The 16,211-nt window shown below is 37.9% G+C and overlaps 1 protein-coding gene across 1 annotated transcript in view; it reads right to left on the bottom strand.

The window, feature by feature from the left end:
- LOC142103776 (4-galactosyl-N-acetylglucosaminide 3-alpha-L-fucosyltransferase FUT6-like) overlaps positions 1-15,801 on the bottom strand; it is a 32,259-nt gene extending 16,458 nt beyond the window's left edge. Inside the window, exon 1 of the mRNA XM_075187972.1 lies at positions 15,749-15,801. The gene's annotated coding sequence lies outside the window, so the exon portion shown is untranslated. The remainder of the gene's footprint in view (positions 1-15,748) is intronic.
- Positions 15,802-16,211: the final 410 nt, after the last annotated feature.

The following is a 16,211-nucleotide window of genomic DNA, read 5'->3' on the forward strand; positions in this document are numbered from 1 at the left end:
CTAAAAGGGTTCAACGTGGAACCTGATTAGATGACCATGGCTCCTGACAAATCAGGTGCTGATTTCACTGCACACATCCAGCTTAGGCAGTGGACATCTCCCACAAAGTCATCACTATCATGCTGAAGTCTCCTCCCCGTTATTCACTGGGGAAATATTTGGGTTATACTTCCCAGAAAGGAGGTTTCCACCAAAGCTCTTTCTGTGGAGAGGGATTAATTTAAACAGGGGTAGGTGTTTAAAATTAAACAAACCCTTTAATATCTTTTATATAAGGATACATTTTTTAAGGCATTGATAGACACATGCACAAACCACAGTAGACTTACAGATACAACATAAATGACTACTCTATGTATATTTATAAAAATGAAAATGCTAATAAAATAATTAACAGAGTGAATAATTTTTGGATCATTTGGATGATTTAGAGGGAGGATTGGCTATTTGCACAATTGTGACAGGAGGGGTTGGGGGGGAAAGTGCCCATGCTCTGCATTGTATGGTGGTAACTAGCATGCTCTCTGTATTGTATGATGGTCACAATGATCCTCTCTGTGTTATATAGTGGTCTCTAGAATGTTTTCTGTATTGTATTTAGGGTGCTAGGATAATTTTGCATTGTATGGTGTTCTGTAGGATTCTCTCTGTATTTCAGATTGGTCACTGGGATGCTCTTGGTAGTGTATAGCGGTCAGAACACTCTCTGTAGTGTATATCTGTCACTAGGATGTGCTCTGGGTGCCTCATGTAGAGTTGGACACAATTTATGCAAGAAACGTAGGCTTTAAAAATTCTGTAAAAAAATCTAAATACACATTTTACATAGTATTTGGAGCTGTAGGTATCTTAAAATACCTACGACTTTGCATAGTAAGTAAAATGTGTTTGTGTGAGCAACATGAACTTAAATGTGCAGAGACGACAGTCATCATCATCAAGTTAATGATTATGAATGATGTGTGAATTTTTGGATGCTTCCAAGTACACCAAAATTCTTGAGGGAAACCTGCGGCCCTCTGCTAGAAACTGAAGATGGGTAGGTGATTCACCTTCCAGCACGACAATGACACTAAACATAATGCCAAGAAAACAACACAGTGCCTTAAGGATAGGAAGATGAATGTCCTTGACGGGCCAAGTCAAAGCCCTGACTTAAATCTATAAGACAATCTCTTGATGGACTTGAAGAGAGCAGTCCATTCTGCTCACCGCAAAATTTGTCTGAACTTGAACAATTCTGCAAGGAAGAATAGGCAAATATTCCCCAATCTAGGTGCACAAGGCTGGTAGAGACATATCCAAACAGACTGGTGGCTGTATTTACAGCAAAAGGTGGCTCTGTAAAGTATTAAATCAGGGGACTGATCATTCTTCCAACCCTGCTATTCTAGTTTTTCACATCTTTTATTTATTTTCAGAACTGTTGCCTTTTTTTCCATTAGTTGAATGTTGTAATGCGAAATGTGTTAATAAAGCTGGAAAAAGTTTGATTTAATTTTTTTAAATTTCCATGTTATAATGTGACAAAGGTACTGATTTTTACAGGGAATTATGATTTTATATAGGCACTGTATATACAAAAATATACTGTATATATCGGGCAATAACATTCCCTGGCAAGAACATTCTACCTAAAGTGGTTGAAACATAATTATTTGCATCAGATTTGCATCAGATTTACCCACTGGTGCTAAACACCACCATCTGCACCTTGGGAGCTGTTCCTCTTGCAGCCCCTACAGGTGTACAAGTCCCTGCTTTTCCTGAACCCACTCATGTGTTGGGTAGCAAACATGGTGTGGGGTACGTGTTTATTCTGTAAAACACATATCTTCTAATTTGAAAACAAGGTCTCTATGCCATGCTCACAATCTGCATAGACTGATTATTATTATTATCGTTTATATATATAAGGTGCCACAAAGGGTCTGTGGCGCCGTACATGACAAATACAGAAAGCAGTGATCCATAACGCATAACATGACACATAAAAAAGAAAAAAATACAAAGACCTGCTGAATGAATACAAATACAGGTAACATGGTAATGTGCATCAAATTATATGAGGACAGTGAGTGAGAATGATGGTAGTAATCCGCGGGATCTAGTAGTAATTTAAGCTTTAGAAAACAGGGCTAGGGAAGCAGGTCAAGAGGTGCAGAGGGTGATGGAATAGTAGAAGCAAAACTCAAGGAAAGAGGGTCCTGCTCGTGAGAGCTTACATCCTAAAGGAAATGGAGAGACACAAATAGGGTGACACCAACTGGGGGAGAAACTTGGGACAAAGGAGTTAGGAGGAAGGCTGATAGGCTTGAATAAAGAAATGAGTCTTAAGTGCATGCTTGAAGCCTTTGAGAGTAGAGGCTAACCTGATGGAGCATGGGAGATTATTTCACAGCTGAGGAGCAGCCCGAACAAAGTCCTGGATGGGACAAAGTGGGAAGAAGTAATCAGTGAAGTAGTGAGGCGACGGTCAGTGGCAGAGGCGAGGTGTGTAGGTAGAGATAAGGTTCAGATGTGGGGGGGTTTAGAGCTTTAAAGGTGAGGATGAGAAGTTTAAATTTAACTATGTAGGCCATGGGGAGCAAATGTAGTGACTGGTGGAGGGGGACAGCAGAGATAGAGCGGGGGAGAGAGAAAAATGAGGTGAACAGCAGCATTGAGCATAGACCTAAGAGGGGCAAGGTGAGAGTCAGGTACACCAGAGAGACGGGGGTTACAGTAGTCAAGGCTAGAGATTACAAGAGAGTGAATAAGGGTTTTGGTGGCTTCAAAACTAACATCAAGACTACACCCCCAAGCTGTCCAACTATGATCCAAAATCATATACCACATCACTTTTTTACAGTAGTAAAATGGAACTGCCCTTTGAAAAACAGAATTCCTGGGGAGAATGGAAATATGTGGAAGTAATTGCACTCAGGGTCAGACTGACCCACCAGGAAACTCCTCTGTGGGCCCCACTGTCGTGCCAAAACCATGCACAAAGGATCAACATGCGATCACCCTGGGACCCACAAATTGTCATTAGTGCTGTGCTCCAAAGTGGAGAAAGTGGAGGAGCAGGCTGTGCAGCTCTGTAATACTGAGGAGTTTCCTGCTCAGGCAGGAACTTCCCAACAACCCTGCTGTGCTCTGATTGGCTGAGTGACAATACACAGTCACTCAGCCAATTGGAACACAGCATGCCCCTTACCTGCACTGAGGAATTGTGAGGCAAGCACACCAGCAAGAGGTGTGTGTGGGTTTGTATGTGTTTGTATGTCAGTGTGTGTGTAATAAATGAATATGAGTTATTGCGTATGATAAATGCGTAGAGTGGGAGTCAATGTGTGTGTCAGTGTGCATGAAAAATGGGTGAGTGTTTGTGTGTGTGCCACTGTGTATGTGTATATCCTGTCTGCAAGGGGTTAAGTCCTCATCATTTGTTCTGGATCCTGAACACCCGTGCCTGATCATTATAGTCTATTTTTCAAACAGACTGGTGACAGTTCATCAATTGTTTGCTGTTCCTGACCTCACTCTCAGTACTCCTGTCATATATAAACTATGCCTCGGAGTATTTTCCTATATTTAGTGTATGCTATAGCTGGTACTCATGCAGCACTGAATTTCTGTTGTTTACTCAGTGCAGTAAAGGCAAACTTGCCTTTACAAGGCATCACCACTTTATGTTTTCCCTGCAAAGTCGCTGATTTCCGGCAATTTGCAGAAATCGCTCTTTCATACATTTATCGATAGTACGAAACATCAGAAGAGAGAAGACAGAAACAGAAAGCGAAAAAGAAAGATAGAAGAGATTACCTTAACCTTGGTATAGGTAAGTGCATGTACAGTATTTTTTTAATATATTGCTATTACAAATATATTAATGTTTTTATTTTTAGAATTAAAAAAACTTTCAGATGGTGCAAATTTGTTTAAATATATGTGCTATATAAATTATATTATAGTAAATGTTTTTTTTTTTACCTTAATAAAAAAATGTTTTTCTTCTGGTACTTGTTAATTATACTGTTGCTTCCACTTGAGCCTCTATTTTCAAATCTTCTGCTGCCTGCTGACGTGATGATTTAATCCCCCTGGCAGCGGGGTATTATAAAAAAGCAGTTCAAGAGGAAGAAGCAGCGCAATGCTGAGGAGCTACAATGATATCCGTATAGTTAACAAGTACCAAAAGGAAAAATGTGCCCCCCTCCCACATCTCCTCTAGTTGCTGACCTTGTCCCTCTGGTGGCTGGCCTTGCCCGTTCAGCTGCGCACACACAATATTAAATGGGCTCTGTGGCTGGATCGCTATTAAATAACTTTTGGTAAAAATTTATTTAAAGCAAAAAGCGCAGGGCACTTATTTATGTAATTGCACGTGCACTTATTTTTAATATTGTGCATATTGTGAGATAGGAAATCGTTATCTCTAAGACCAGGGTAGAAACGTTGTTTTTTCTGTTTAACCTTGCTATAGGATATGCCTATTTCTGATGCATATATCTGATACAATGAGCCTGTGTTTACCAAGCATTTGGTGTATTGTGATGTGGGGAAGTGGCGTGTTTTGGGTTTTTTGTTGTTCTGTGGAAATGTGTATACGGCGACTGTCTGAAGTATTCATGCCAGCCAGACCTTTTGACTTGCTAGTGAGTCTCCTGCCTCTGAAATAAGATCCAGGAAATCACAGCAAGGTTTTTAAGAATTTTATAGCTAAGTATAAATATTAGTGGCTTTGCAATGCATGTAAATCCATGTTTGTGTAAATAGAGTACATCCTGATTCTAAAAATAGACTATTTCGGAACTGTATAAAAGATGAGCTGTGTGAGTATGTATCATTCTGATGTTCCATCTGACCTGACCACTGATACCTTAAATCAGTGGGACTGTCCTTGTCAGGACACTTGAGCAATAAACATCACTCTGCTTCAAAGACCTGCTTGACAACTTCTTCAATATTGCTATAATCCTGTGACCTGCCGATTAGACCCTAAAATCTAATCCGTTCTCCGGCTGATTCTGAGGTTTGGACCCAAGCTTTTCCAGTACCACCGCTCTGCCTGCTACCTGCCGCTCTGGTCAGTATGATAGGCCAGGGAGGATCCATCCACAGCAATCTGGATCCATAGTAAGAGGTCCAGAGTTACCAGCCCAAGTGTAACAGCACAGGAGTACACTAGGAGTGACAGTTACCCAGAAGGAACGTCGTTCTGAGCGCCATAAAGGAGCTCAGTGGAGGCAGCATTATAAGCCCTCCTACTGCGGCAAGAGGGTGCATTTGGGATAACAAAAGGGAACGGTGGCAAAGTAAGCTCAGTCGGTTCCCATCAACAACAGACAGGCGGTCCGTCCTGTCACAGGCTCCTCCAATACATTCCCCTGGTGAGCCCTTCATGACCCAATCCGACAATGTCAGCACTTTCCACTTTCTGTCAGGAAAGTAAAATAAAAGCTCTTCAAATCCAAAGTTCACTTTACTATAACTTTTAGACCACTTCCTTAATTTAATCTTAACTTTTTCATTTTTGTCTTGAAATAACGATCAAGCTTCATTTGTGTCTTTAAATGTGTTACTAGTATCATTCTTTAATCACAACATTGTGCCCCGCCAACTGTGGTATGATGAAACAATGTGCATCATCTCACACCACCCACCAGGGCATGATGAACTGATTTGTATAATCATACTTGCGGTAGACTGTTATGGTCTCACCCACCACAACTAATAGAGTTACCTTCCCCTCTGAAAAGTCAACCACTGTGGTTCCAATTGTATTTTAGTATTGGTTGCCGTTTAACTCACCTAATACAGTTAGGTTAGATACACATTGAAGAATTGTCCGACAGACTTGTTATCTACAACGATTGTACCTGCGACTGAAGGTCCAATCAATTGGACAATTCATGCACACATTAAACAAATTTACCTTCAGATCTGTGCTCTTCTGGTCCAGTAGTCGTTTAGAGAATGACAGCACAATAGTCACTCGTTCACTCATTCCTGTCACACTGATTAATACCACCTTGTTATAACTATCCACATGTCCTTACGAATTTCGTTAGCCTCTGTGATTCTAAAACAAAATTTTCAGTCTCAGAACTAGCAAACAAACTATTCCATCTACAGCACTCGCTACATTTGTTCACCAGGGCATGTTCATTGCCGGCATCCGCTGAAAAGATCATGACTCTGTAAACTCTATGGAGATCGTGAGCGCAAACACACTACATGATCGGCAGGTGTTTGGAACGAGATTATTAACCAGTACGACCAACCAAATGAAACGACAATCGGCACTTTGGAACGATTGTCGTTCATCGTATGAGTATAAACACTAACGCGATGTGTGGCCCCAGCGGTCGTTTATCGGATGATTGGCCTCATAATTGGCTGAAAAACTGTGTTCTATATATAATGTGTAATACCCCACTGTACAGTGCTGCAGAATATCGTGGCACCCTATAAATAAACAATAATAATAACATCCTTAGGGGACTTAAGAATCAAAAATCAGTGGACTAATTGGCATGGTGTGCCACCTTATATTACCATTTTTACATTGTTTGTATCTACTTATTTTTTCAACACTGTTGTACGTATTACATTTTTTAGTGATTGAGATTTCTTGAGGCTAATTAGCATATAAACTGGATTATATACCTGCAGCCATATTATACTATAACTAATTATACATGAGCTCATTACATACATATATAACTTCCCACTGTCACCCCCGACAACCACCAACCACTCCCAACTGTCACTTCTCCTTCAAGAAATATATAGGTCAGTGTATAACTCTGCCCAGCAGGTGGCGCTGCAGCTTGTTTTTTTTCCACACACGCCACTAGGTATTTATATAGTAGATATATATATATATATATATATATATATATATATGTGTGTGTGTATATACTGCCCTTGATTACTAAGGAGATGAGAATAGAGAGTACATCTCCCTCTTTTTAATTAACTGTCCCATTAGAGGTAAATGAGATATATATGCACCTATCATCCCCTTTTTCCCCTTTTCTGATCTAATTTAGTATGATATGCCACCTAGTATAATAATGAAAAACCTTCAGTGTGTACCTAGCTTTAGGCGGCTTTTGGTATCAGGAATAGTAGTTATAACAGCCATTAACTGATGTTTAATTTACACTTCGCCAGCTAGTACACTTGCCAGATCATGATACACTCATATAAAAATCAGTGACTCAACTCTTTAATCATCAAAGCAAAACCAAATGTTGCCCTGTCATTTTTTAAACAATATTCTATAATCTGATAATGATCTTACTTTCAAGTAAAACCAAAACAAATACATTATATTTCTGTATGTAGTAATAATGTGTAATCTTTCACCACTCCTTGGGTGTCCAAACAGATCTGTTTACAGGGAAAATAATTATAAGTTGTCCATCAATGGCATGAATTATTAGCAATAACTAGCAGCTATAACTTTTAGAGAATGCATACAGTTGTTTTTTTATAGGTATTTACGTCTGACTGTATCATTAAAAAGTGGAAAATTATCTCAGCTAAACACAATAGAGAACAATAATAAAAACTATAATTTTCATAAAAAGAGGACTAAAAAAGGACTAAACAAACATGTTTTTACATATTAACTGAAGACTTTTTAATAGTGTCATAAATGTTATAGATGTTCCATCAAATACATTTTAATGTTTCTCCCCTATTGGAGGACTCTTCCCCCTTAGATTGTAAGCTCTCAGGAGCAGTGCCCTCTGTCCTCCTGCTTTCTTGTGGGTTCTCTTCTTCTCAAGATGTTTGTCCTTCTATTTGCTTCTTGTATGTTATGTAGTATGCTTTATATTTGTCCAATATTTTTGTTATTTAGCTATTTGTTCATATTGTTCAACTGTGTTCTACATATAATGTGTAACACTATACAGTGCTTCAGAATATCGTGGCGCCCTATAAAAAACAATAATAATAAGATCCTTAGGGGACTTAAGAATCAAAAATCAATTGGCTAATTGGCATGGTATGCCACGTTATTTTACCATTTTTACATTGTTTGTATCCAGTTATTTTTTTCAACACTGTTGTACGTATTACATTTTTTAGTTATTGAGATTTCTTTATGGCTAATTAGCATATAAACTGCATTATATATATATATATATATATATATATATATATATATATATATATATATATATATATATATATATACTGCCCTTGATTACTAAGAGGGTGAGAGTAGAGAGTACATCTCCCTCTTTTTAAATAACTGCCCTATTAGAGGTAAATGAGATATATATGCACCTATCATCCCCCTTTCTGATCTAATTTATTATACTAAGTGGCATAACATACCAATTAGCCCACTGATTTTGATTCTTAAGTATCAAACTTTTTTGCGCTCCTATTTTTGCTAATTTGATTATTTGTTTTTTAACAAGGAGCAGCAGATATAAGTATTTAGAAGGGCGCTAACCACAAAACTGTATATCCTTAGGGGACTGTTTGTTATAGGGAGAAAAGTCTTATCTCAGTTGAATATGCGTGTATTTACCGTAAATAGGGCTTTGCCCTATTCATCAAGGGGTCACCGCCGACAATAGCACGCTTATTGATTGCGAGTGATAGAACCCACTGGCAACAAGAAACTACTAGCCTTGCTGGCGAAAGATTCCTCATGGAAACCTTGGGGAAGCCTATTTAACATGGATTTGGGCGGTACAAATCCTGCCGTAATCCTTCTTCTGTTAACGCTATCTCAGGATGGCGATAACAGAAAATAATTAAAGAAAATAAAAGCTTTATTATTTTAATAAAGCATTATTTTTCATTCGACAATGGTTTAAAAATATTGTAAACTTTTTTTTTATTTTTACATATTTTTAGATATTTTTATTACTATTAAATTTTTTTTTTCAATAATAGAACTGAATGCTCAAGTCTGTATCTGGGCTTTCAGATCCAGTGCGCATGTACGTGATATTGATGAGTGACTGGGCTGCCGAAGTGGTATGCTAACTCTTACTACTCCATGCCAATATCACTGATTCGCCTCAGCAAGATTTTAATAATAGGTTATTGATCTAGATGATTTTCTAGTAAAATCATTCCATATGGGTCAACTTGACACAGTGGTATTAAAAAATATATAAATCTGTTTGTGTGTCTAAATAAAAGAAACACATTTTACAACACACACTCTCACAGCTCTTTTCTTTTAATGTTTCTTGGCCGAAGCTCATTTCCATCTCCCCATATCTCGCATTAAATAAGGTATATTTTCCCTTTGATGCCTATCTGAAATATATTGTGTGGAAGGACGTGACACTTTACAGGCCGCAAGGACGTGAAAGATTCTGATGTTAATGCAGAACTAACCACACTTAAGTTATTTCTGTGTTCAGGTCAGGATGTGGACAAGGAAAGCAGCTGCTCATTTGCAGACAGACGAGCCAGAGGAAGATGGGAGTGCAAGAGAAAACTACCTAATAACTCAGCTTATGGCATTAGATGTTTTCTAGTGAAATAAGAACTAGATGATGGGAACTAAAGTCCCCTGAACACATTGGGTCATTAAGGAGAGCAAAGCAAAAAAAGGAGTAAATTTGGTCCTGGACAAACCATGTTACAATGCAAGGGGTGCAAATTAGTTTATTCTTTTGCCCATAAGGAAAATACTACATGCTTTTTCTTGTGGAGCACAAATACTTGATAGCTTTAATTTTACACTAAAATTTAAAGTTGATCTAGGACATGCCCTACCCAAACTATACATCTGTTCCCACATTATAAATTTACCTCCCCCTCCAATGCAATGTGGTTTTGCCAAGGGGCAAAGTTACACCTTACATAGAAACATAGAGACATTGAATTTGACAGCAGATAAGAACCGCTTGTCCCATCTAGTCTGCCCATTTCTTTAATTTACCTATGGTAACCTCAAACCCTATTTGGTCCTTTAATCTTTGCAAGCATATCCTTATGTCTATCCCAAGCATGTTTAAATTGCTCTACTGTATTGGCCTCTACTACCTCTGATGGGAGGCTATTCCACTTATCCACTACGCTTTCTGTGAAGTAGTTTTTCCTCAAATTTCCTCTGAACCTACTTCCCCCCAGTGTCAGTACATGTCCTCGTGTTCTAATACTTCTCTTCCTTTGAAGAATGTTTCCCCCTGGCACCTTGTTAAAACCCTTGATATATTTGAAAGTTTCTATCATGTCCCCCCTTTCCCTTCTCATTTTTATTAATATACTGTACTTGCAACTTAACTGTGGCCCATTCCCTTCTCTTTCTGTAGTGAACACTGAGCAAAAATAATTATTAAGATGATCTGCTATTACCTTGTCTCCCTCAACAAGACTCTCACTCTGTCTTCACTCTTATTATTCCTCCTTTTGTTTTTCTTCTTTCACTAATATAACTAAAAACAGTTGTCCCCCCTTTACCTACTGACTGGGCCATTTCTCTTCAGCTTGAGCCTTTGCACATCTGATTACCTTCTTAGCCTCCCTCTGTCTAAAACATCTTTGTCTTCATTATTCTGAGTCTGCTTATATTTCCTAAGGGCCATTTTTTTTTCACAATACTTGCTTCTTCTTTTGCAAACCACACTGGCTTCCTTTTTCTTGTGCTTTTCTTAACCCATTTGATACAAAGGTCAGTTGCTTTAAGTATTACACTTTTAATTTTTCCCACCTCTCCTGCACTCCTTTCAAGTTATTCGTTCTGCCAAAGAGTCACCTACACATTTTCCCATATCTCCAAAGTCAGCCTTCCTAAAATCTAACACCTTTGTTTTGTGCAGTATGAGTCAGTCTCTGTCTTTATAGTAAACCATACTGCTTGTCACTTGATCTCATTTACATCAAATATTCTGTCACCATTTGTAAGAATTAAGTCTCCTTTTTTATGCTTTGCTTTCCTTAATGACTCAGTCCCATAATCATAGCTGTTTTCTGAATGATTATAAATATATCTGTAAGTCAGTTGGGAACAATTTTAGAAGACATTAGGAACGCTGACTATACTTTAAAATTAAATATTTGAAAATTATAATACAAATTCTGCTTTGCTATAGGCTTATTTGAAATGATTTATTGTTATTTTATCTTTTCCATAGTCTTTGTAATATATGGAGTATATACTGGCACTTTTCTATAGCATACTTGCCTACTTTTAGGCACTGAAGTCCGGGAGATCCTGGACAGGGGGCGTGACCAGAGGGTGGGAGGGGCAGGCGTGGCCAATTACGTCATTTTGGCCCTGTCCGCGCTTCCGAAATTATGTTTTGATGCTGGGGTGGGGCCAAAATTATGCGATTCACCGCAAATCGCATCATTTTGCTAGGTATTACCGGATGCGGGAGAATTGCCTGCTCTCCCGGGAGTCTGGGAGACTGACCCGGATTTCGGCAGTCTCCCGGACATTACGGGAGAGTTTTCAAGTATGTTCTATAGTGAAATTATCTGAGTTTCTGCATGCAAGCTGCATCTATCACTATGGAAAAAAGGGAGAAACTGGGAGATAACGAAACACAGGAGTGTAGTCACTCAAAGAGAGGACTAACATCTGTTAATTATAAACTAATGCCATCATATACAGATGAGGTGTTCTCTCATATGTTAATAGTCAGAAAGAAAGAAAAAAAGAAAAGAAAAAGAAACAGGAGAGACACTCCAGTCCCCAGAAAAAGCATCACATATTAAAACTAAATTTTATTGAAAACCTGACTAAAATTGTTAATTTTCAGACACAAAGGTGAAATATTGGTTAAAAATAATAATGTATATGCATGTAAACCTAATATGTATTAAAAGATAATAAAGAAACCCTTCAGCGTTACCAGCTAATATTAGAGCAAAACCTTCTACATATATTATAGTCACCCATTATGTATTTTAATATGATTCACACAGTATTCCACCTAATAGTTGATCAATACTGGGTGTCCTGATAAGAATATGAGATATTGGGTCTTTTATTTGCTCATTGGAATTATTCAGAGTCCAAAGTTAGATGATTGTGGGAGTGGTCACATATGTAAACAGACTCAACTTTCCAGGAGACAATTGATATATGCACATGTGCTAGTCTATGATTTCAGGTAATGGACCTCATTTAGAGTCGGACGCAAAGTCCGTTTAAGAACTGTAGGAGTGGGAGTGTGCCGCAGCTTGGTAGGGTATTACGAGTGGTAAGCAACCCCAGTCGCGTTCCACTCGTAATACCCTACCGAGCTGCGAGCAGTTCCTGCAGCTAGCTAACCGCCTGCACCACCTGATTCCTGCCGCACAGCTTTAGCCCTTTTTTGACGTGTGTTGCGTCTGCGCCTCACTGCGACTAGGATGTATTTACATGGTCACGCCTTCACAATTCCGCGTTCCTCCCATTCTCTCTCAGTGAGTCGCAAGCTGTCGCAAGTGTTAATTGCGTCTAAGATGCAGGCGGATTTGATGCTTGCTGCACATGCGTGGTAGTGTTTTTTTGTTCAATGCGCCTAAAACAGACTTTGCGTCCAACTCTAAATGAGGTCCAATGTGTTTATATAAAGTTATATGGTGCTATGCACCAGGTTCTAATGTTTATCACCTATATTGCTGCATCCTGATTTAACACATACACCTAATTGCGCTTGATTCCTCCTAAGTATGAGTCACAAACGGTCTGCTGTGTCAAGCCTTTCCCATAAGTTGATTGGCACTGCTTATGGACATATCTATTGTGCTGATACATTCATAATCCCACATACATACACACAGGCATCCTATATTTGGATGAAGGGTATTCCCCAGTCATAATTCTTGTGTGTATAGAAATGATCTAAGAATGATCTAGGACTTGTTTCTCCAGCATTCAATGCCGATGCCAAACGCCAATGTCGGGCTCCGTGATGTCAGGAATGACGTCACTTCCCAACGTTTGTTTCACCTATAGCTTTGTCAAGGGAGTACTCTTTTTCTTTTATTTTCTTGCACATATATTGATTTGACAAAATAAAAGAATAGTAGTGTTTGCAGTTCAATGAAATAAAATAAATGTTTAAATATATTTTTATTTATTCAAAAAAAATATTTAGTGTTTAGCATCTCTAGTAGACGGTCTAAGCTGCTCTAAAGGCTAGATTTGCTAAACTGTGGGATTAAAAAAGTGGGGAAGTTGCCCATAGCAACCAATCAGATTCTTGCTGTCGTTGTGTAGAATGTAGTAAATAAATGAAAGCTAGAATCTGATTGGTTGCTATAGGCAACATCCCCACTTTTTTAAACCCGCAGCTTGGTAAATCTAGCCCTAAATCTCTTTCACCCTATACTTTGAACATGACACATTTTTCTCCCACTAGCTGCTGTTCAGTAATGAATGACCAATAGATACAGAATTTATCATGTGAGGTTAGTCACAGGATTAAGGCTGGTTTTTGAGGCCCTTCCGTCCACTAAACAATCGTAAAATCACTTTTTATTCTGAATTTATTAAAAATGTATCAACCCATACTTATACTGGTCTTTAAAGGCAAAATATTAAAATAAAGCATGTGAAAAATTAAAGAAAATCTGTGAATTAAACTATGATAAACTCAACAGACCTTCTCTTGAAGTCGGTATCAGATTGGTGTGTTTATATTTTATTGATTCTCCAAAACACATTAGGGGGTATATTTATTAAACGGCTGGTTTGAAAAAGTGGAGATGTTGCCTATAGCAACCAATCAGATTCTAGCTATCATTTATTTAGTACATTCTACAAAATGGAAGCTAGAATCCGATTGGTTGCTATAGGCAACAGCTCCACTTTTTCAAACCCGCAGTTTAGTAAATCTAGCCCTAGGAGATCAAAATAATAGATCAATCTTTACTAATAATAATAACCTCTCAGTCTTTCTTGTCTCCTAGTGTACCATATTACATGAAGTAAGATTGATATAGCACACACAATTCTTAAATATACAATGAATGTCTGCGCAGTGACAATATAAATCCTATGTGGGTCAAAAAAGGAGATATATATTGTATATCAATAATCTGTATATCAATAATCTATGCCTCCATTATATCATACTTTCCTACTTTAATGCACTGAAGTCCAGGAGATCCCGGACAGGGGGTATGACTAGAGGGCAGGAGGGGGCGGGGCATGGTCAATCGCGTCATTTTGGCCCCACCCACCGCTTCAGAAATGTTGTTTTGATGAGGGGGCGCGGGGCCAAAATGACGCAATTCGCGTTATTTTTGCCAGGTATTTGCCGGATGCGGGAGACTTGCCTACTCTCCCGGGAGTCTGGGAGACTGACCCAAATTTCGGGAGTCCCCCAGGACATTCCGGGAGAGTTGGCAAATATGCATTATATATGTCTGCAGCCCTTTAGTAGTAGACAGTAAATTATATTTTGACCAATGTAAAAATCCCGTCAAGCTCACAAAAAGGCCAGACCCAAATCCCAATTACTCTCACAATTATTTTAAGCCACAAATGAGGCTTAACTGAGCAGTATATTAGAAGAAAAGCTGAAAAGTCTAATTTAATGAAAAGGATAGTTTTAAAGTAATAGTAGGTTAGAGTTCGATGTGACGTTTACAGCACAGTACCCCACTGTTGATCTTTCCTTCTCAACAGACGTAGACACGCTCCTAGTTTTCGGACATGTCTTTCGAGAGCCAAGGACTTTTGCGCTGAGAACTTTTTTTCACAATATAATAAAAGATGTGAACATGTGACTCATGACTTGAACAATATTTGCTATTTATTGTCATTGTCAAACTTCTACAAATAGGAACAATTATATGGCAAACGCATGCACTCTGTTATATGGAGCATACAATCACTTTATTCCATCATCTTACACAAAAGTACATACTCCATACTCCCCAGATGCATTGGAACCTAACAGACCGTGAAAAGCAGCAAATATAGTCTCCGATTTTTTAGCTTCAAAACATAGACAAAAATAGCCAAAAATAATGCCACGTTAAATAAATTGTCATTGTAATTGTTTTTAAAGTACATTATTATACTTAGCTTTTTACATGAAACTACTTGTTGGCTTCAAAAATTAGTAAAATGTTATAGAAAAAAATATTTTTTGCATAAAAAATACAGCAAGCTATATAACACAGAACTTACATCTACAGATCTACACTCCCCACACAAGAAAATAATATTTATATTCTGGGGGTGAGGCAATAGCCCTACTAAAGAGAGACAATGTACCCCCTAAACCAAAGGAAGTTACAGATAATTTTATTTTGAAGCAGTAAAAGCTATGGTATATTTTTTAACTGAAATTAGTACTTTAAAAGATCACATTTTAATTGTAAACTAAAAATATGTTTATGTACTATTAAAAGCATCTCACAATACACACAGAACTATATGATCTCTTAAGTCTTAACACATATTGTATGTACACTTGCTACATTATGGAGCTGAATGTAGTTTAGCGTAATTAAATCAATCTTTAGTGTTTCTCCATAATGTAGTTAATGCACTTACAGACAAGAAATAAGATGTATAACAAGTCCCATTATCACAACTTTGACATATCTTAATTTCTGAAACATTCCTGAAACCTTTACATGTACTTATGAATGCTTCAAAAGGCTTTTTTTTTAAGCTCTCTTTAAGCCTTAACTCATTTGCTATAAAATTGTGTAGGATAAATGCTTAGGATCACTGGATGTTTTACCATGGTTGAACACAGTTAAATATTAGCATTTATGTAAAACAGAAAAAGTGGAATTAGAAGAAATAATAAATTGATTTTACCTCCAAAGTGAGCTCCTTCAGTGTTCACGATGTGTCCAAGTGGTACAGGTACTGTGACACTTTGGGAACAGAATTACTAGAGTTTACTCAGGGCGGGGATAGGCTGTACCTAGCTTGCAACATGCAATAGTTCTGGTTAGTAATATGTGTGAGCATTAAACTTACAAAATATATGCATCAGTTTAATACACAGTACATGAGCATTACCCATTTTCCTTCAAAATTGCTTTTTAAGGACAATTTTACAATGGAAATGCCATTACTATTTTTTTAGAATGAGAGCTAAGTTAATATCTAGAGCAGCAGTGTCTAACCAAAAGTTGCACTTGCAGTGAAACAGTTCATAATCCACCACAACGCAAATAAAGACTGAAAATACTATAGTATAATAAAATAATATCATTATAATCACTTACCTAGTTCTAGCGTGAGACTGTACTGGAGGAATTAAAGTGATAGAAAT

Source organism: Mixophyes fleayi, chromosome 10 (assembly GCF_038048845.1).
Source record: "Mixophyes fleayi isolate aMixFle1 chromosome 10, aMixFle1.hap1, whole genome shotgun sequence".
NCBI classification, from domain to species: Eukaryota; Metazoa; Chordata; class Amphibia; order Anura; family Limnodynastidae; genus Mixophyes; species Mixophyes fleayi.